This window comes from Phoca vitulina, unplaced genomic scaffold (genome assembly GCF_004348235.1).
Source record: "Phoca vitulina isolate PV1807 unplaced genomic scaffold, GSC_HSeal_1.0 scaffold59, whole genome shotgun sequence".
Classification (NCBI taxonomy): domain Eukaryota; kingdom Metazoa; phylum Chordata; class Mammalia; order Carnivora; family Phocidae; genus Phoca; species Phoca vitulina.
Window position 1 is genome coordinate 3869623 of NW_022589762.1, and position 22601 is coordinate 3892223.

A 22601-nucleotide genomic window follows, 5' to 3' on the forward strand; every position below is an offset into this window, starting at 1 on the left:
TGCTATGAAAGATAACCCAACAAAATCAACAACTGGAACAGGAAATTACTTCAGAGGAGATTAATTTTGTAAAACAGCCTCTTAAAGACTTAAACAAAGTAATAGTAATGATAATCATTGTTGCCATCTTCTTTCTCCTCCTCATCATCAAATGAATAATATTTTCTACAGGTTTGGTATTTTTTTCAAAATAAAATGTTAGGAGAGAAATTAAGATTCACCAGTTATCAAAAGACACCGTTAGGTGAGTAAAAATGGCAAAGCTCAGAGTGCAAAAAAAATACATATCACACATAAAATCAACAAAGTATCTGTATCCAAAATATATAATAATCCCCTGCAAATCAAAGAAAAACACGAAGAAAAATGGGTAAGAGACTTAAAAGGAATTTATAAAAGAGTATATCCAAATGGCCCATAAACACATTTAAAGGTTTGGCTCAATCTAACTAGGAATTAGGGAAGTAAAAATTAAAACCACAGAAGTATATTGCAACACACCCACCAGAATGGCTTAAACTTAAAAGGTTTACAACAACTAGTGTGGAACAATAGAGATTTTCATATACTACTCGTGGGATATAAAATAATACAGCCACTTTGGAAAACAATTTGGTATTATCTACTAGAAGCTTAAGATATGTATACTCTATAATCACAGACCTGTACCTCTGAAACAAATAATACATTATATGTTAAAAAAAAAAAAAGAAGAAGAAAAAGAAGATAGTAGGAAGGGAAAGATGAAGGGGGGTGGGAATCGGAGGGGGAGACGAACCATGAGAGACTATGGACTCTGAGAAACAAACTGAGGGTTGTAGAGGGGAGGGGGGTGGGGGCATGGGTTAGCCTAGTGGTGGGTATTAAAGAGGGCACGTATTGAATGGAGCACTGGGTGTTATATGCAAACAATGAATCATGGAACACTACATCAAGAACTAATGATGTAACGTATGGTGATTAACATAACATAATAAAATTTTTTTAAAAATCTCTCTCCAGATGTTGAGTTGCAAAACCTTATTTCGATATTTTAGACTTCTTCATTTCTTGTACTACTTAAAACTCAATACATCCAACATCGAACATATTATCTTCTCTCCATCCCTAAATTAATCCCTATCTCTGGGCAGTTCTTGAGTCTTGGTCATCTTTAACTTCTCTCCCACACCACCCACAGCCCTGCCAGGACAGAGGATTTTACTTATTAAATGCCCCTTGAATCCAACCCTTTGCTACTCTTACACAGCCACTGTCCTACTTCATTTCTCATGTTCAGACACACCTCCTCTCTGGGTCTGACCCTGCTCCAGTCCCTGTTTCTATCCTTCTCACCGATACCAGACAACAGCACTATGAGGAAGCAGTTAAGATGACACAGAGGAAGTGTCTCCTGGGAATATGATCCAATTGTTGAGAAATAATCACATCTTAGCAACCAAACCTAGAATGCTTACCCTGGAACTAACCCACCAGCTCCTATTCTAAAGAACCTAAGGTGGAATAGAGCTTCCCCTCCCCCAAATATGACTCCTGGAGAGAAATGGCTTTATTATAACTTCTTCTTTAAAATACCTGCTGCATAGTAGCTATTCAATAAATGTGCTGAGAAAATAAATGAGTGAATGAATTATATTTTTTAAACTTGTTATGTTGAATCAAAGGTGTGCACAGGGTTTATATATAAGCATATTTACCATGGCATTATTTATCTATAAATAAAAATTCAAAATTCTCTTGACACTCAACAAGACACAGATACATTACAGTTCATATATATGTGCAGTCATTAAAATTAATTTTGTAAAATAATATTTAATGACATGACAAAATATTCATATACATTAAGTTAAAAAAAACAAGTTACAAAAAGTGTGTATAATATTGTTTTATATATATCCAACTATATATTATATATATACATATAACCAGAATATACATATGTTTCTATATACACACACACATACAAATGCACAGAAAAAACTGGAAGAATATACATCAAAGTGGTAACATATCCCGATGGTAGATTTATAAGGAATTTTTATTTTCTCCTAAGGACTTCTCTATAAGTTCCATGCAGTTTAAAATAAACATATGTTACTTTTGTCATCCAAAAAATGTTATAATAAGTATGTTCTTTTAAAAGTGTAAACTGATGATTTAGAAAATGGTTTATTAAAAGCAAGGAGGTTTATAGAAAAAAGCCTAATTCAAGTGACATCAGCAAATTTTTTTTAGCATTGTCTATATGATGGGTGTTGTGAGGGTATTCGAGATAAATCTAACATGATTGCTGACCTCAAAGAACTTAGAGTGAGGGGTGCCTGGGTGGGTAAGTCGTTAAGCATCTGCCTTAGGCTCAGGTCACGATCCCAGGGTCCTGGGATCCAGCCCCGCATCGGGCTCCCTGCTCCACGGAAAGCCTGCTTCTCCCTCTCCCACTCCCCCTGCTTGTGTTTCCTCTCTCGCTGTGTCTCTCTCTGTCAGATAAATAAATAAAATCTTAAAAGAAAAAAAAAAAAGAACTTTGAGAGTAAAGAACATATGACAGTTATAATATAGGGCAATATATACAATATTATAGGCATGAACAATGTTCTAAAAAAATAGAGATGAGAGCATTTAATTAACTCTGTAAGAGTTAGAGAAGGTTTCAGAGAGAATGGGCTGGTGAGTGTGGTTTTTCAGGATGAAAAGGGGTAGAGGGGATGATGTGGAGGGAGAAGGAACCTCTCAAACAAAGAAACAGGGTATACAAAAAGCACTTAGGCATGAGACAGGGCATGAGATATGTCAAGGGACGTACACATAGAACCAGTCAAATGTCTTCAAATGATGGAAGTGTCACGTAGCTATTAAAATTGATATCTTTAAGTGCATTTGTGAGTTCAATATTTGGTGGAAGCGTACAAAATGCAACTGAGGAAGAAAGGCCTTGTTGCCATGCTGTGGCAACAGGGAGTGTTTGAAAGGCTTACATATCAGAGGATCTGTGATTTAGAGAAATCACTCTGTGATGTGGAAGGTGGACTTGAGGAGGACAAGACTGCAGGCAGGAGTGAGAAATAACAGTCACCTGACCTGAGGTAGTAGCACTGGAGATGTAGAGACAAGGACAGATTACAAAGATACTTTGGAGGTTAAAATAGGCAGAACTTGGCAACTGATTAGAAGAGGTGAGAGAAGAGGCCAAGGAAAAGCAGGCATGTGGGATCACTCCCAGGTTCAGACTTGAATAAGGTAAATGAAAGAAGCATTTGATGTTGAAAATATAGAAAGAGGAACCCATGTGAGAGGACAGGGGATAATGGGAAATTTTAGGAACATGAGGGGTTTGAGATTTCTTTAGATATCCAAGTGGATAAGACTTGGAAGCATTAGGATATACTAGAGTTTAAGGAGAACTGAAGATATAGATTTTGTAGCTTAGAGGTAATGGTCAAAGCCATTCTTTTGCCTCAGGAGAGAATAAACAAGTGCAAAGGGCCAAGAATCCTGAAGAAGATCAACATTAACAAAGTGAGCAGAAGGTAAGAATACAGAGGAGGAGGCTGAGTGAAAATAATTAAGTGGAAGAGTATGCTATAGAGATAGCCCAGTGATTAAGAGTTTGGTCTTTGGACAATTATCATACGATCTCACAGATATGCAGAATTTAAGAAACAAGGCAGAGGATCATAGAAGAAGAGAGGAAAAAAATGAAACAAGACAAAACCAGAGAGGGAGACAAACCATAAGAGACCTTTTTAAAAATTTTTTATTGTTATGTTAATCACCATACCTTACATTATTAGTTTTTGATGTAGTGTTCCATGATTCATTGTTTGTGCATAACACCCAGTGCTCCATGCAGAATGTGCCCTCTTTAATACCCATCACCAGGCTAATCCATCCTCCCACCCCCCTCCCCTCTAGAACCCTCAGTTTGTTTTTCAGACTCCATCATCTCTCATGGTTCGTCTCCCCCTCCGATTTCTCCCCCTTCATTCTTCCCCTCCTGCTATCTTCTTCTTCTTCTTTTTTTTCTTAACCTATATTGCATTATTTGTTTCAGAGGTACAGGTCTGTGATTCAACAGTCTTGTACAATTCACACCGCTCACCATAGCACATACCCTCCCCAATGTCTATCACCCAGCCACCCCATCTGTTCCACCCCCCACCACTCCAGCAACCCTCAGTTTGTTTCCTGAGATTAAAAATTCCTCATAACAGTGAGGTCATATGATACATGTCTTTCTCTGATTGACTTATTTAGCTCAGCATAACACCCTCCAGTTCCATCCACGTCATTGCAAATGGCAAGATCTCATTCCTTTTGATGGCTGCATAATATTCCATTGTATATATATACCACACCTTCTTCATCCATTCATCTGTCGATGGACATCTTGGCTCTTTCCACAGTTTGGCTATTGTGGACATTGCTGCTATAAACATTGGGGTGCATGTACCCCTTCGGATCCCTACATTTGTATCTTTGGGGTAAATACCCAGTAGTGCAATTGCTGGATCATATGGTACCTCTATTTTCAACTTTTTGAGGAACCTCCATACTGTTTTCCAGAGTGGTTGCACCAGCTTGCATTCCCACCAACAGTGTAGGAGGGTTCCCCTTTCTCCGCATCCCCATCAACATCTATCGTTTCCTGACTTGTTAATTTTAGCCATTCTGACTGGTGTGAGGTGGTATCTCATTGAGGTTTTGATTTGGATTTCCCTGATGCCGAGTGATGTTGAGCACTTTTTCATGTGTCTGTTGGCCATTTGGATGTCTTCTTTGGAAAAATGTCTGTTCATGTCTTCTGCCCATTTCTTGATTGGATTATTTGTTCTTTGGGGGTTGAGTTTGATAAGTTCTTGATAGATTTTGGATACTAGCCCTTTATCTGGTATGTCATTTGCAAATATCTTCTCCCATTCTGTCGGTTGTCTTCTGGTTTTGTTGGCTGTTTCTTTTGCTGTGCAAAAGCTTTTTATCTTGATGAAGTCTCAAGAGTTCATTTTTGCTTGCTTCCCTTGCCTTTGGTGATGTTTCTAGGAAGAAGCTGCTGCGGCTGAGGTCGAAGAGGTTGCTGCCTGTGTTGTCCTTTAGGATTTTGATGGACTCCTGTCTCACATTTAGGTCTTTCAACCATTTGGAGTCTATTTTTGTGTGTGGTGTAAGGAAATGGTTTAGTTTCATTCTTCTGCACGTGGCTGTCCAATTTTCCCAACACCATTTGTTGAAGAGACTGTCTTTTTTCCATTGGACATTCTTTCCTGCTTTGTCGAAGATTAGCTGACCATAGAGTTGAGGGTCCATTTCTGGGCTCTCTATTCTGTGCCACTGATCGATGTGTCTGTTTTTATGCCAGTACCATACTGTCTTGATGATGACAGCTTTGTAATAGAGCTTGAAGTCCGGAACTGTGATGCCACCAGCTTTGCTTTTCTTTTTCAACATTCCCCTGGCTATTCGGGGTCTTTTCTGGTTCCATACAAATTTTACGATTATTTGTTCCATTTCTTTGAAAAAAGTGGATGGTATTTTGATGGGGATTGCATTGAATGTGTAGATTGCTCTAGGTAGCATTGACATCTTCACAATATTTGTTCTTCCAATCCATGAGCAAGGAACGTTTTTCCATTTCTTTGTGTCTACCTCAATTTCTTTCATGAGTATTTTATAGTTTTCTGAGTACAGATCCTTTGCCTCTTTGGTTAGATTTATTCCTGGTTATCTTATGGTTTTGGGTGCAATTGTAAATGGGATCGACTCCTTAATTTCTCTTTCTTCTGTCTTGTTGTTGGTGTATAGGAATGCCACTGATTTCTGTGCATTGATTTTATATCCTGCCACTTTACTGAATTCCTGTATGAGTTCTAGCAGTTTTGGGGTGGAGTCTTTTGGGTTTTCCACATAAAGTATCATATCATTTGCAAAGAGTGAGAGTTTGACTTCTTCTTTGCCAATTTGGATGCCTTTGATTTCTTTTTGTTGTCTGATTGCTGTGGCTAGGACTTCTAATACTATGTTGAATAGCAGTGGTGATAGTGGACATCCCTGCCGCGTTCCTGACCTTAGGGGGAAAGCTCTCAGTTTTTCCCCGTTGAGAATGATATTCGCTGTAGGTTTTTCATAGATGGCTTTTATGATATTGAGGTATGTACCCTCTATCCCTATACTCTGAAGAGTTTTGATCAAGAAAGGATGCTGTACTTTGTCAAATGCTTTTTCTGCATCTATTGAGAGAATGATATGGTTCTTGTTCTTTCTTTTGTTAATGTATTGTATCACATTGATTGATTTGCGGGTGTTGAACCAACCTTGCAGCCCAGGGATAAATCCCACTTGGTCGTGGTGAATTATCCTTTTAATGTACTGTTGGATACTATTGGCTAGTATTTTGGTGAGAATTTTTGCATCCATGTTCATCAAGGATATTGGTCTGTAATTCTCCTTTTTGATGGGGTCTTTGTCTGGTTTGGGGATCAAGGTATTGGCCTCATAAAACGAGTTTGGAAGTTTTCCTTCCATTTCTATTTTTTGGAACAGTTTCAGAAGAATAGGTATTAATTCTTCTTTAAATGTTTGGTAGAATTCCCCTGGGAAGCCATCTGGCCCTGGGCTTTTGTTTCTTGGGAGATTTTTGATGACTGCTTCAATTTCCTTAGTGGTTATAGGTCCGTTCAGGTGTTCTGTTTCTTCCTGGTTCAGTTTTGGTAGTTGATACATCTCTAGGAATGCATCCATTTCTTCCAGGTTATCTAATTTGCTGGCATATAGTTGCTCATAATATGTTCTTATAATTCTTTGTATTTCTTTGGTGTTGGTTGTGATCTCTCCTCTTTCATTCATGATTTTATTGATTTGGGTCCTTTCTCTTTTCTTTTTGATAAGTCTGGCCAGTGGTTTATCAATCTTGTTAATTCTTTCAAAGAACCAGCTCCTAGTTTCATTGATCTGTTCTACTGTTCTTTTGGTTTCTATTTCATTGATTTCTGCTCTGATGTTTATTATTTTCTTCTCCTGCTGGGTTTAGGCTTTATTTGCTGTTCTTTCTCCAGCTCCTTTAGGTGTAGGGTTAGGTTGTGTTTTTGAGACCTTTCTTGTTTCTTGAGAAAGGCTTGTATTGCTATATACTTTCCTCTTAGGACTGCCTTTGCTGCATCCCAAAGATTTTGAACAGTTGTGTTTTCATTTTCATTGGTTCCCATGAATTTTTTTAATTCTTCTTTAATTTCCTGGTTGACCCATTCATTCTTTAGTAGGATGCTCTTTAGCCTCCATGTATTTGAGTTCTTTGCGACTTTCCTCTTGTGATTGAGTTCTAGTTTCAAAGCATTGTGGTCTGAAAACATGCAGGGAATAATCCCAGTCTTTTGGTACTGGTTGAGACCTGATTTGTGACCTAGGATGTGATCTATTCTGGAGGATGTTCCATGGGCACCAGAGAAGAATGTGTATTCCGTTGCTTTGGGATGGAATGTTCTGAATATGTCTGTGAAGTCCATTTGGTCCAGTGTGTCATTTAAAGTCTTTATTTCCTTGTTGATCTTTTGCTTAGATGATCTGTCCATTTCAGTGAGGGGGGTGTTAAAGTCCCCCACTATTATTGTATTGTTGTCAATGTGTTTCTTTGCTTTTGTTATTAATTGGCTTATATGATTGGCTGCTCCCATGTTAGGGGCATAGATATTTACAATTGTTAGATCTTCTTGTTGGATAGACCCTTTAAGTAGGATATAGCGTCCTTCCTCATCTCTTATTACAGTCTTTGGTTTAAAATCTAATTTGCCTGATATAAGGATTGCCATCCCAGCTTTCTTTTGGTGTCCATTAGCATGGTAAATGGTTTTTCCATTCCCTCACTTTCAATCTGGAGGTGTCTTTGGGTCTAAAACGAGTCTCTTGCAGACAGCATATCGATGGGTCTTGTTTTTTTATCCAATCGGATACCCTGTGTCTTTTGATTGGGGCATTTAGCCCATTTACATTCAGGGTAACTATTGAAAGATATGAATTTAGTGCCATTGTACTGCCTGTAAGATGACTGTTACTGTGTATTGTCTTTGTTCCTTTCCAGTGTATGTTACTTTTAGGCTCTCTCTTTGCTTAGAGGACCCCTTTCAATATTTCTTGTAGGGCTGGTTTCGTGTTTGCAAATTCCTTTAAGTTTTTGTTTGTCCTGGAAGCTTTTTATCTCTCCTTCTATTTTCAATGACAGCCTAGCTGGATATAGTATTCTTGGCTGCATATTTTTCTCATTTAGTGCTCTGAATATATCATGCCAGTCCTTTCTGGCCTGCCAGGTCTCTGTGGATAGGTCTGTTGCCAATCTAATGTTTCTACCATTGTAGGTTACATATCTCTTCTCCCGAGCTGCTTTCAGTATTTTCTCTTTGTCTCTGAGACTTGTAAGTTTTACTATTAGATGTCAGGGTGTTGACCTATTTTTATTGATTTTGAGAGGGGTTCTCTGTGCCTCCTGGATTTTGATGGCTGTTTCCTTCCCCAAATTAGGGAAGTTCTCTGCTATAATTTGCTCCAATATACCTTCTGCCCCCCCCCTTTCTTCTTCTTCTGGGATCCCAATTATTCTAATGTTGTTTCGTCTTATGGTATCGCTTATCTCTCGAATTCTGCCCTCGTGATCCAGTAGTTGTTTACCTCTCTTTTTCTCAGCTTCTTTATTTTCCATCATTTGGTCTTCTATATCACTGATTCTCTCTTCTGCCTCATTTATCCTAGCAGTTAGCACCCCCATTTTTGACTGCACCTCATTAATAGCCTTTTTGATTTTGACTTGATTAGATTTTAGTTCTTTTATTTCTCCAGAAAGGGTTTCTCTAATAACTTCCATGCTTTTTTCAAGCCCAGCTAGTATCTTTAAAATCATGATTCTGAACTCTAGGTCTGACATCATACTAATGTCCGTATTGAGTAGGTCCCTGGCAGTTGGTACTACCTCTTGTTCTTTTTGTTGAGGTGATTTTTTCCATCTTGTCATTTTGTCCAGAGGAGAAGAGATGAATGAGAGAACAAAATGCTAACAGGGTAACAACATCCCCAGAAAATATACTCTAAACAAATCAGAAAAGACCTGAAGCCAGGGGAAAAGAAAGGGAAAGAAAGAGAAAAGAAAAAGAAAAAAAAAAGAAAAAGATAAAAACAAACAAAAACAGAACAAAACACAAAAAAACAGAATATGATCAAATATGATCAGGCTGGTGCATAGATCAGTGCCACACACTAGATTTTGGGTGTACTTTGGTCTGTTAGAAGAAAGTGCCTCCCAAAATTTTAAGGAAAGAAAAACTTATATATGTACAAAAATAAGGGTTGATATGATGAAGGAATGGAATATGACTGTAAAGATGAAAATTATTAAAAATTTTATAAAAGGAATTGATAATATAAGAAGTTGTTTGAAAAAAGAAAGAAGAGGATTTAAAAAAAAAGGGGGGGAGAGAATGTGATCAGGCAGGAGACTAGAACAAAGCCATACACTAGAGATTTAGGGTATATTTTGATCTGTTAAAAGAAACTTTATCTCAAAATTTTAAAGAGAGAACAACTTATATATATATGCCAATAATAAGGGTAACTACTATGAAGGGATAGAATGAGTCTAAAAATGAAAAATAAAAATTTTTTTAAAAAAGGGATTGATAAGATGTTGGTTGAAAAAGGGAAAAAGAAAAATTTTAAAAAAAAGACAATTAAAAAAAAATTAACTTTGAAAGAGTAAAGAATCATGGTAAAAAAAGCCATGGATTCTATGTGCATTATTCCCCTAGCGCTGGAGTTCTGCCGTTCTCATTGATCGGTAAACTTGGTCTTGGCTGGCTGTTCTTGCTGATCTTCTGGGGGAAGGGCCTATTGCCGTGGTTACCAAATGTCTTTGCCGGAGGCGGAATTGCCCAGCCCTTGCCGGTCCGGGCTAAGTAATCTGCTCGGGTTTGCTCTCGGGAGCTTTTGTTCCCTGCAAGCTTTCCGTACAGCTTTGGAGGCCAAAAGTGAAAATGGCGGCTTCCCAAGCTCCGCCCTGGAGGAGCCGAAAACTCGGGGCCCCACTCCTCAGTGCGCCCCCAGAGAAAAGCAGTCAATCACTCCCGTCTCCCTGGTCTCTGGCCGCACTCCGTGCTCAGCTGGCCTGTGACCGAGCGTTTTTGTCTCTGGCACCTGACCCCATGTGGAGTCTCCAAACCCAGCAGATCCCTGCAGTGCGCTCCCGTGCTGCTCCTCCTGGGGGAGGAAGGGGAGTCCCCCCAGATCTGCCGCTTGTTGGGTCCCTGCTGGAGGAGCAGTGGCCCGACTGTGCTGCGGAACACGGTTTATGGCAACCCCGAGCTGAGAGCCCGCACCTGGGCTCTGTCTCTGCAGCCGGCTTCCCTGCTCCGATACCTGGGAGCTCTGCCACACTCAGGCACCCCTGGTCTTTCTGTGACCCCGAGGGTACTGAGACCACACTGTCCCACGAGGGTTCCACCCCCCGCTTAGCCACTGGAGCGACGTCCCTCAGCGGAGCAGACTTCTAAAAGTTCCGATTTTGTGCTCCACGGCTCTATCACTTGCCAGAAGCGGCCGACGGAGGCCCCCTCCCCCGCCATCTATCCTCCCGAATATCGCCTCGGATTCACTTCTCCGCACGTCCTACCTTCCAGAAAGTGGTCGCTTTTCTGTTCAGAGAGTTGTTGCTATTCTTTTCTTCGATCTCCTGTTGAGCTTGCAGGTGTTCAGAATGGTTTGATCCCCATCCAGCTGAATTCCTGGGACCAGACGAAATCCAGATCTCCTACTCCTCCGCCATCTTGCTCCGCCCACCATAAGAGACTCTTAATCTTAGGAAACAAATTGAGGGTTGCTGGAGAGGAGGGGGTGGGGGGTTGGGATGGCTGGGTGATGGACATTGGGGAGGGTACATAGTGAGCGCTGGGTGTTGTGTAAGACTGATGAATCACAGACCTATACCCCTGAAACAAATAATACCTTACATGTTAATTAAAGAAAAGAAAGTATGTACCAGGAATATAAAAATATTAGCACTCTACCTCTGGAATAAATACTGATGATATATATATATATATAAAAAAGAGTTTGGTCTTTGGGCACCTGGCTGGTTCAGTTGGTAGAGCTTATGACTCTTGATCTCAGGGTTGTGAGTTTGAGTCCTATGTTGGGCGTAGAGATTACTTTAAAAAAAAAAAAAAAGAACTTGGTTTTTGGAGTCACATTATCTATAAATAGAGTGCTAGTTTCCTTATTTGTAAAACTGGATAAAGATAATATGTACCCATTCATGAAAAAAAATCCTCAACAAACTAGGAATAGGAAGTTACTTCCTCAATATGATAAAAAGTATCTGTGAAAGCCTACAGCTAGCATATTTAATAGTGAAAGACCAAGAGCTTTCCCCCTAAGATTGGGAACAAGACAAGGATGTACATGATCAGCAATTCTATTCAACAATGTACTGAATATTCTAGCCAGAGTATCAGGCAACAAAGGTATAAGAGGCATCCAGATTGGAAAGGAAGAAATAAAACTATCTTATCCACAAATTACATGATCTTGTATACAGAAAATCTGAAGAAATCCACTAAAAAAAAAAGCTAGAATTAATAAAGGAGTTCAGCAAATTCACAAAATCAATATATAAAAATCAGCTGTACTTCTATACACTAGCAATGAACAACATAAAAATGAAATTAAGAAAATTATCCCATTCACAATAAGATCAAAAAGAATAAAATACTTAGGAATAAACTGAACAAAACGGGTTTAAGACTTGTACAATGAAAAGTATAAAACATTGCTGAAAGAAACTAAAGAAGACTTAAACAAATAGAAAGACAACCCACATTCATGGATCAGAAGACTAAACATAATTAAGATGGAGAGGCTCCCCTAATTGGTCTACAGATTCAACACAATCCCTACAAAAATCCCTTCTGTCTTTTTTGTGGAAATTGGTAAGCTAATTGTAAAATTCATATGGAAATGCAAAGAATCCCAAAACAATTCTAAAAAAGAAAGGTTGGAGGACTTACACTTCCTGATTTCAAACTACTACAAAGATAATCAAGACAGTGTAGTACTGTCATTAAGACAGACATACAGGTTGATGGAATATAATTGAAAGTCCAGAAATAAACCCTTACTTTTATAGTCAATTGATTTTTTTCAAAGGTACCAAGAAGGGGCGCCTGGGTCACTAGTCTTTTTTTTTTTTTTAATTTTTTTTTTTTAAAGACTTTTTATTTATTTATTTGACAGAGAGACACAGCAAGAGAGGGAACACAAGCAGGGGGAGTGGGAGAGGGAGAAGCAGGCCTTCCGCAGAGCGGGGAGCCCAACGTGGGGCTCGATCCCAGGACCCTGGGATCACGACCCGAGCTGAAGGCAGACGCTTAACAACTGAGCCACCCAGGCGCCCCAATAAATAAAATCTTTAAAAAAAAAAAAGGTACCAAGAAAATTCAATGGGAAAGAAATCGTCTTTTCAACAAATGATGCTGGGGCAATTGGATAACCTGAAGGGAAAAAAAAATTAATTTGGGCCCCTACCTCACACTATACACAAAAATTAGCTCAAATGGATTACAGGCCTACATGTTAGAACAAAAACTTAGGGGAAAACATAAGAGTAAATTTTTGTAGTCTAATGTTGGGCAAAAAGCAAAAGCACAAGGAAAAAATAAAATGACAAATTAAAAACTTTGGCACTTCGAAAGACACAGTCAAGAAAGTGAAAAGACAACCCACAGAATTGGAGAACATATTTACAAGTCATATAGATATATGCGACTTATATCCTGAAGAACTCTTAAAATTCAGTAATAAGCACCAATAACTCAATTTAAAAATGGGCAAAGTATCCGAACACACATTTCTCCAAAGAAGACATATTAATGACCAATAAGCACATTAATAACTACTCAACATCATTAGGCACTAGAAAATGCAAATCAAAACCACAATGAGATACTACTTCATACTCACTAGAATAACTATAGTCAATAAGACAAATAACAAGTGTTGGTGAGAATGTGGAGAAATAGAAGTCCTCATACATTGCTGGTGGAAATGTAAAATGGCACAACCACTTTTTTGGAAAATAATATGACAATTTCTTAAAATGTTAAATATAGAATTATCATAAAGCAAGAAATTTTACTTTGAGTATCTCCCCAGGGAAAATGAAAACATATGTCTTCACAAAGACTTGTGCATAAATGTTCATAGAAGCACTATCCACAAGAGCCAAGAGGTGAAAATAATTCAAATGCCCATCAACTGATGAATTGATAAACAAAGTGTGGTATTTCTATGCAATGGAATAATATTCAACAATAAAAAGGAAGTACTGAGACATGCTGTCTTATGCTCCATGAAAGAAGTAAAACATAAAGGAATACACACTGCATGATTCCATTTATAACATATGTCCAGGATAGGCAGATACATAGAGACAGAAAGTAGATTAGTGGTTGTCTAGGGCTGGGAGTAAGAATGAGGAGGGACTCTAGTAAGCATGAAGTTCTTTTGGGGTGATAGAAATGTTCTAAAATTAGATTTTGGTGATGGTTGCAAAATTCTGTAAATATGCTAAAAATCATTGAATCGTACACTTAAAATTGGTGAATTTTATGGTATTTAAATTATACTTTGGTAAAGCTGTTAATTTTTTTAAGTATTCTTTTTAGATTTTATTTATTTGAGAGAGAGAGAGAGAGAAAGAGAGAGAGAGAGAGAGCATGAGTGGGGGGAGGGGCAGAGGGAGAAGGAGAAGCAAACTCCTCGCTGAGCAGACCAATGTGGAGCTCCATCCTAGGACCCCGGGATCATGACCTGAGCTGACGTCAGATGCTTAACTGACTGAGCCACCCAGGCGCCTCAATTTTTAAAAATAGTTTAAAAAGAAATATGTCTATCACTAGCACCAAGACTGTGGTCTCCAAATACCATTTCCCACTAAAAGAAACTAGGACTTCTTGGAGAAATTGTTGATTCCAGGTCTGGGAACAAAAGTGTGTAAGATGAGCCTGGAACATACTGCCACCCTGAAGAGCAAGGAATCTATCAAAGATTATTAGGATAATGTCAACAAGTCTCAAGAGCCAATTTAAAGAACCCCTTCTGGCCAAAGATGAGACATTTTAAACACTAATGAAGATAATAATTACAATATATTGAAATATATCAAATATATTGAAATATATCAAAAGGTAATAATTATAATATATTGAAATCTATCGAACATATCAAATATATTAATTTACATGCCTGAGTTCATAATGATTCTTAAAGGGGAAAAGAGTGGTCAGCTTTGAAGGGTATTAAAAAAAACACATTATTTTGAAAAATGGTAAATAAATAGAACAAATCAAGCAATTATTCAGGCTTTTCTATATAAATTGTACCACTGGGTAACAAAAACAGTTTATAAGTGGCAGTATCTCTTTATAGAAGTATGCCAGCTAATAAAAGAAGCAGCAATGATATAATAATACCACCATTTTTCAATTCATAATTAATTAATGGGTGCTAACATCACTAAAAAAAAAAAGAGAACCAGAAATGACATAGCTCCTCCTGATGGAAGAACCTAGCATAATCTCTGTTGCCCACCCCCATCTCTAATCTGAATCTGATCAAGCCTCCAGAACAAACTACTACTTTACAGTATATACAAAGAACAGAGGAACATGTTAAACAATTCATGAGGCTATAGTTAGCAAAATACAAAATATGGGAAAACAGACTTGTTCCTTCAATAAGTAAATCTCAAGGGAGAAAAAAAGAGATGAAAGGGGATATCAAAGTTCAAAAAAGCTAAGAAACAAATCAAACAATCATAAAGTAGGACTTTATTTGGATCCTGGTCCAAACAAACACACTGTAAAAAAAATATGAAATAATTGTAAATTTGGAGATAGCAGAATATTTGATGATATTAAAGAATAATTGTGTGGGTGGTTGGTGTGATAATGGTATTGTGTTTATGTTTTTTTAAAGAGATCTTTTCTTTTACAGATATATATTGAATATTTATGAATGAAATTATATGTCTGGGATTTGCTTCAAAATAATAAGGGAGAGGGAGAAATGGGTGGAAGTATATGTGAAACAAGATTGGCTATGAGTTAATAAATAGTGCATTTGGTGATGGGTATAGGAAGGCTCATTACACTATTTTCTTGACTTCTGCATATGATTAAAATTTTCCACCATAGAAAGTTTTTCTAAAAATCTACTTCATGACTTCGTAGAGAGTAATAAATAATTATATAGAGTGCTTGTAACCATGGTTGACAGATAACCTTCAAACATTGTTTTTAACTTTTATATTCCATTTCAATTAATCACACCTAAAAGCATGTTATTTAGACCAAGAGCCATGGCCCACATGACTTTGTCTACCTGGTAGTAACTCATTAGTGCATTTGGTGATGGGTACAGGAAAGTTCATTACGCTATTTTCTTGACTTCTACATATGATTAAAATTTTCCACAATAGAAACTAAGCTCCCCCAGGCACTCTCTATTACATCCCATTTCCCATTCTTCATAGCACTTCCTACTATCTGAAATTATCTTATTTATTGTATCTTTCCTCCCACAAAAAGGTAAGTTCCATGAGATTGGGAAACTTGCTCATCTTGCTCATTACTGTATTTCTGACCTGGATTAGGTCCCCAGGACCTGCTTATTAAATAAAATGAACAAATGAATGAGTTGCCGTATTTGCTCTGTGCTTCCTCCCCCAAACTATCCCTCTGCCTCTTCCCCTTCCAACTTCTCCCCAAGGCCTTCGGAAAAGTCTCTGCACTACAAAAACTTCCCTCTATCCTCTTCATTGAATGTCCTTTTCATCTCATTTCCTTGGTGGAAACCCAACAACATGATTTCTCCTGTCTACTCTCCAGTGGAGCCTGCTTGTTTTCTCCTGTGCTGCACAGGAGAAACTCAGGGTCAGACACTGCACTGCCTTGTTTAAACACTCTCTCCCCATCCCCAGCCCCATTGCCACCCACTCCTGCATTGGGCAAGCCTCTACTCATCCAGTTGAGCCTCAGTGTCATTGCTCCAGGAAATCTCCCTTGGTCCTCTGGCCCATACTGCTGCTGTCCAGGTTATACATCCCACCCACCGAATGTTCTCACCTATGAAAGCATTTTTCACACTGTATTGCAACTATCAGCTTATCTGTCTCATCCTTCATCCCCATTCCCGCTAGGCCATAAGCTCTGTGGGGGAAGGAACTTATCCCGGTGCCTGCACATAATGGGCTGTCCATAAACATGTATTAAGTGAAAGAAGTCAGAAGCTCTTCCAACAGTGAGAGAGACTAAACACGGTGAGACCCAACAGGAAGTCTCTGTCACAGAACCAGTGAGAAGTGGTAAGAGTCTAGACTGGGGGAGTATGGCAGGAACAAAATGCAGAGCTGGACATGATGCCCCGTATTTGGCAACGACACATACTCTTTCTTGCCAGATCTCTCTTCCTCCCTTCTGTTCACCTATCAGCTGCCACCAGCACTCACCCCTACCACCGAAGCCAGAAACCTGGGAGACCTCTGCCCTCATCCCACTCCATCTAATCAGAGACCAAACCTCATGCCCAGCCCTCCTTCCCACCCCCACTGCTTCCATCTTTGTTCAGACCACCATCACCTCACACCCTACCTGTTTTAAGTAAATCTTAAGGTCTGCCCTTTCTACATCCCTATGGTATCTCTCCACACAGCTAGAACGAACTTCTTTAAAGTGCAGATCTGAGTGTGTTATTCGCCTAATTAAACCCCTATGATGGCTTCTCATTTCCTTCATGGCTCTAGTCTTCAGCATGGCAGCCAAGGATCGCACTCCATGATGCATCAACTTCCCGAGGCTCTTGGCCTGCCCCCTCCCTAGCAACTTTTGCCCATAGTGAGTGTCATGCTCACCCTGGTTTCCCTGCCTGGGATGTCTTTCCTGTCTGTGTACACTGCAAAAAAACCCCATCATCTTTTTTTTTTTTTTTTGTCTTGTTTTGTTTTGACAGGAAATAGGATTTATTGGTGGGCATGAATAGGGAGGGCACAGTGCCGAGGTTCTCACGAGTGCAGAGCCTGCCATTTGTCCAAGGGACCACAATTAGGGATGTATTTGACCCACAGCCATCTGGGATGAGCCGCTATTCAGCTACCATGTCTTCAAATTCCTCTGCATTAAACTTAGTAAAGCCCTACTTCTTGGAAATGTGGATCTTCTGGTGGCCAGGGAACTTGACCTTGGCCCTTCATAGGGCCTCAATCACAATGCTCCTTGTTCTGCAGCTTGGTATGGATGGACACGATGACTTGGCCAATATGGACCCTGACTACTGTGCCCTGGGGTTTTCCAAAGGCACCCTGCATACCTGTCTGGAGCCTAGATTAGAGATAACATGAGGTCAGACATCAATGTCCACTGGAAAGGGCTGTCTCCAAGGTCCCTTAGGGCAATCTTTAGGGCAACAGGCTGCATACACTACCAAGGAGGCTCCTGTTTGCAGCCATTGCACACTGGGCCCCCATGGGGAAAGAGCAGAGTCAGTTTAATTGGCTGCAGACCCATCATCTTTCAAGACCCAGTTCAAGCATCTCCTCAGAATTCTGAGGTGCTTTTTATTTTTCTTTTTTTTAAGATTTTATTTATTTATTTGACAGAGAGAGAGATAGTGAGAGCAGGAACAAAAGCAGGGGGAGTGGGAGAGGGCGAAGCAGACTCTCTGCTGAGCAGGGAGGCGGATGCGGGGCTCTATCCCAGGACCCTGGGATCATGACCTGAGCCGAACACAGATGCCTAACAACTGAGCCACCCAGGCGCCCCTCTGAGGTGCTTTTTAATGCCCCTATTGTCCCCACCCCTCCTTGAGACACAGCAGTCCCCCAAGGAGCCTTCTGCCTTAGCACCTCACCCCGTTTGGCACTGTATGCATTTCCATGGCTGTCTCACTCATTTAAACCATGGGCTCCTCCAGAGCACGGACCATATCTTAGTCAGCTTTGCATCCCCAGTGCCCAGCACAGAGCCTGGCATGTAGTGGGCACTCAGTAACCACTGGCTGGAATCCTAGGAAGCGCCGAGGTTACACCTGGGTGGTGCGGGTGGGGGTCGGGGGGATGATCTGCTGCCCTCTCCTGGCAATGTGAGGCATTGTCCTAACCACAGACACCACCCCACCTTGCCAAAAAAAAAAATTTTTTTTTTGGAGGAAGGGGAAGCTGCAAAAGGGGAGGATGGAGACTGGATTGGATTGAGGGCTTGGTGAAACACCTTTATCAGCTCCCACACAGTTCCCATGTCCATGCAAGCTAGGATGCAGAAGCCAAGTCAGTGCTACCAAAGGAGGGCATATCCTTAGAGTGGGTCTGTCCCCCCACACTAAGTATAAACTCTCCAAATTATACCGTATTTGTTTCCCACTCTGTCCTGTTGTCCTTGTTGTTGTTACTACTCCTGCTACTTTCATTCATTTTAGTAGGTGATCATTAATTTTTTCCTCTGATGTTATAAAATGTGCTTTTTTTCTTGTGCATGGGAAGACTGAATTTAACCACTAGTTTCTCTTGATTTTAACTCAGCTTCCCACTGGTAGGAGGTGGTCTCTAGTGTTCTGGGTGTCTCAGCTTTCTGCCAAAATCCAACCACGAATTAGGATCCCCCACCCCTCACTCCTTCCACAGCTTCAACAAGCCATGTGACATCATGGCAGGGGAGGGTGGCTCTCGGCAAGGAGAATCATTACCTCTCTCCTCTTGGGGCTGCAGTCTTATTGTCTGTATTTTGACATGTGGGAAATTGCCTAACACCTAACATGAGAAATGGACTTGGGGAAGGAGCTTGGGGCTGGAGATGGAGGTTTGTGACATGCACCAGACAGGTAAAGACTCAGAGCAGCTAAGATCGCCCACCTGCAGAGAAACATCACCTATTACTCATCTTGGAGTCCTTAATGTTTATCATACAAGATACTCACTAAACTTCTACTGTCTGTAAAATATTGAAAGGAGAGTACACACACACACACACACACACACACACACACAAGGAAAAAAGGGACTAGGGACCAGAAGCCCAATTTTTGACAGTGTAAAATACTAGTGCTGGCTGATAGGTTTGCCCTAAATTTAGGAATTGATACCACTAGAAAGGAAATGCCTTTTTCAATAAACAAATGTTCTCTTCTGGGCTCCCAAAGAAGTCCTCCTCACCTCTTATTTAGTTCCAGTCCAGTCATCCTACCCCTGAAGAGTTTACTGAACAACTTTTGGAATGGCATCATAAACACTGTCTTCGTGTAGACCAGCACCTGTCCCCAAGTGGTTTACAATATATTTGGTGAGATGTGGCACAAATGAAGAAAGGTTGCTCCCTGTCCTCAAGAAGCATGCCATCTCGGGGCGCCTGGGTGGCTCAGTTGTTAAGCGTCTGCCTTCGGCTCAGGTCATGGTCTCAGGGTCCTGGGATCGAGCCCCACATCGGGCTCCCCGCTCAGCGGGAAGCCTGCTTCTCTCTCTCCCACTCCCCCTGATTGTGTTCCCTCTCTCGCTGTGTCTCTATCAAATAAATAAATAAAATCTAAAAAAAAAGAAAAAAAAAAAGAAGCATGCCATCTCACTGGAAGACAAGGCATCCATCCGCACTTGCCTTTTCAGAATGATTAGAGGACCACATAATATAAATGAAATAGTACACAGACAATCACTGGGCACTGAAAATGTGCAGGGTAGAAAATAAGTATTATTTAGGTGGAGCTATCAGGGAAGGCTTCCTGGAGGAGGTTGCATTTGAACTGCCCTAGGCTAGGTAGAAGTAGAAAAGAGAATGGAAAATTCCTTGGCCAGGGGTCTGGAGGTATGCTGGGTTCCAGGGATGGAAGTCTTGGTCCCCAGGGCTGGGTAGATGCGGTGTGACGGCCGCGCCACCAGAGCCAGAGAAGTAGAGAAGACAAAGGTGCATAGCTTTTGAGATCACAGCCGGTATGTTTTGGCTCCTTTGCAGAAGGCCGCCCTCCAAGAAACCCCATGGCCCTGCTGGTATATTGAAATGCTGCTGGGCTACAGTGAAGGGTGGGCCAGGCAGACAGCACTGCTTCTGAACGTCCTCAGTAAGGCCCGCGCCATTTCAGAAGAAGATTGACGCGGGGGGGGGGGGGGGGGGGGGGGGGGGGGGGGGGCATGCTGGGCAATCTGGAGAGCCAGAGGGTCCCAGACAGATGAGATGGCTGTGACCTCCCAGAGCCCCCATCCCTCATGAACAGGATCCGTTTGGTTCGCAGAACTCTGCAATGCTGTTTTAAAATAATAGTCACAAGCATGCCTGGTTCACCTTCCCCCCAGACGGAGTGAGAGAGACTGGGAAAGTCTTTTCTCCCCATTGCCTGTTTCATCCCAGTCCCGCTGCCCCTGCCCCATACTTCCAGCGAACCACTCAAACGCCCCAAGCTGAGTGGGTTCTCAAGGCCAAATTCCTCTGCTTGCACCACATAACCTCATGTCCCACTCTCCAACACACTCTACTCCATCTGAGACCCGTCCGCTCTGCGCAGCAGATGCTCATGTCCACTTTGGGTCGGCTTTCTTGTACTGTTCTCACCTCCTGAACACCCTGCTTCCTCCACTCAGAACAATACGGTAGAACCAAAAACAAGACTGACTTACAAGCAGAGAAAAAAGGCTTAGAATCATTCCATAAACCCTGAGTGCTGGCACACCTCTATTCTAACAAATTACTGCAAACTTGGTGACTTAAAACAATACAGATCAATTTTTTTTTTTTTTTTAGAATCTTTTAAGATTTTATTTACTTATTTGAGAGAGAGCACGAGCAGGGGGAGGAGGGGCAGAAGCAGACTTCCTGCTGAGCAGGGAGCCCGGTGTGGGACTCGATCCCAGGACCCCGGGATCATGATCTGAGCCAAAGGCCGATGCTTAACCGACTGAGCCACCCAGGTGCCCTACAAATCGATTATCTTACAGTTAGAGGTTAACAGCCTAAAATCACTTTTGGCTTTTGGCTCGGGGAGGAAAAGGTGCAACTTTTTTCGGTCGTCCTGAATCCGGGTTCATCCGACACCAGCCACCTCCGCCACGCCGCCTAAGTTCAACCCTGACGAGGTCAAAGTCGTGGACCTGAGGTGCACCGGTGGCGAAGTCGGTGCCACGTCTGCCCTGGCCCTCAAGATCGGCCCCCTGGGTCTGTCTCCAAAAGAGTTTGGTGATGACTTCATCAAGGCAACCAGTGATTGGAAGGGTCTGAGGATGACGGTGAAACTGACCATTCAGAACAGACAGGCCCAGATTGAAGTGGTACCTTCTGCCTCTGCCCTGATGATCAAAGCCCTCAAGGAAACCGCCAAGGGACAGAAAGAAGCAGAAAAACATTAAGCACAGTGGAAATATCACTTTTGATGAGATTTTCAATATTGCCCGACAGATGCGACACCAATCTTTAGCCAGAGAACTCTCTGGAACCATTAAAGAAATCCTGGGGCCTGCCCAGTCTGTGGGCTGCAATGTTGATGGCCGCCACCCTCATGACATCATAGATGACGTCAACGGTGGTGCGGTGGAATGCCCCGCTAGTTAACTACAAAGGAAAACGTTTCAATAAAGGATCATTTGACAACCAACAAAAAAAACAAAAACAAAACAAAAAAAACACAGCCTAAAATCAGTCTCACTGGGCTAAAATCAAGGTGTCAGCTGGGCTGCTTTCCTCCTGGAGGCTCCAGGGAGAATCTGTTTCCTCGTCTTTTCCAGTTTTTCGAGGCTGCTTGTATTCCTTGGCTTGCAGCCCCACAGCACGTCAACTTCTGCTTCCATCTCTACCTGTGATGCTGACACTCCTACTTCCATCTTATAAAGACCCTTGTGATTACATTGGACCCACCAGGATAATTTCCCCATCTCAAGATCCAAGGTAACATATTCATAGATTCTGGAGATTAGGACATAAACATCTTTAGAGGGCCATTATTCATCCAGCTTCCCACAGCGTGATACACACACACACACACTCCCACTCACAAATCAATAAGACAATCTGATTTTTTAAGATAGATAAAAGATCTGAACAGACACTTTACCAAAGAAGGTATACAAAATGACAAATAAGTACACAAAAGATGCTTAACATCATTATTCATCAAAAGAATGCAAATTAAAACCACAATGGTATTTTACTGCCTACCCACTAGAATGGCTAGAAGATTAGTCAGTGTGGCAGGGATGCAGAGCGAATGTAACTCTCCTACATTGCTGGTGGAAATACAAATTGGCATAGCCCCATTTAGAAAACAGGTGAGCAGTTCTTTATAGTCAAACATATATTTACCATCTAGCCTAGCAATCCTGCTCCTAGGTATATATACAAGAGGAATGAAAAAATATTTCCAAACAAAGAGTTGTACAAGAATGTCCTAGCAACTTCATTCCTAGTAGCCACAAACTGGAAACAACCTAAATGTCCCTCAACTGGTGAACAGATCAACTGTGGTATATCCATACAGTGGATACTATTCAGTAATTTTTTAAAGAAAGAACAAATTACCGATACACACAACATAGGTAAATATGAAAAGCA

At 40.9% G+C, this 22601-nt stretch overlaps 1 non-coding gene and 1 pseudogene across 1 annotated transcript; one reads left to right on the top strand and one right to left on the bottom strand.

Annotated features, from left to right (window-relative positions):
• Positions 1-3435: 3435 nt before the first annotated feature.
• On the top strand, positions 3436-22056 carry LOC116623522 (annotated as a pseudogene).
• LOC116623707 lies at positions 17450-17582 on the bottom strand. Its single transcript, XR_004297741.1, has one exon. It is a non-coding gene; the product is annotated as a small nucleolar RNA SNORA70 (small nucleolar RNA).
• Positions 22057-22601: the final 545 nt, after the last annotated feature.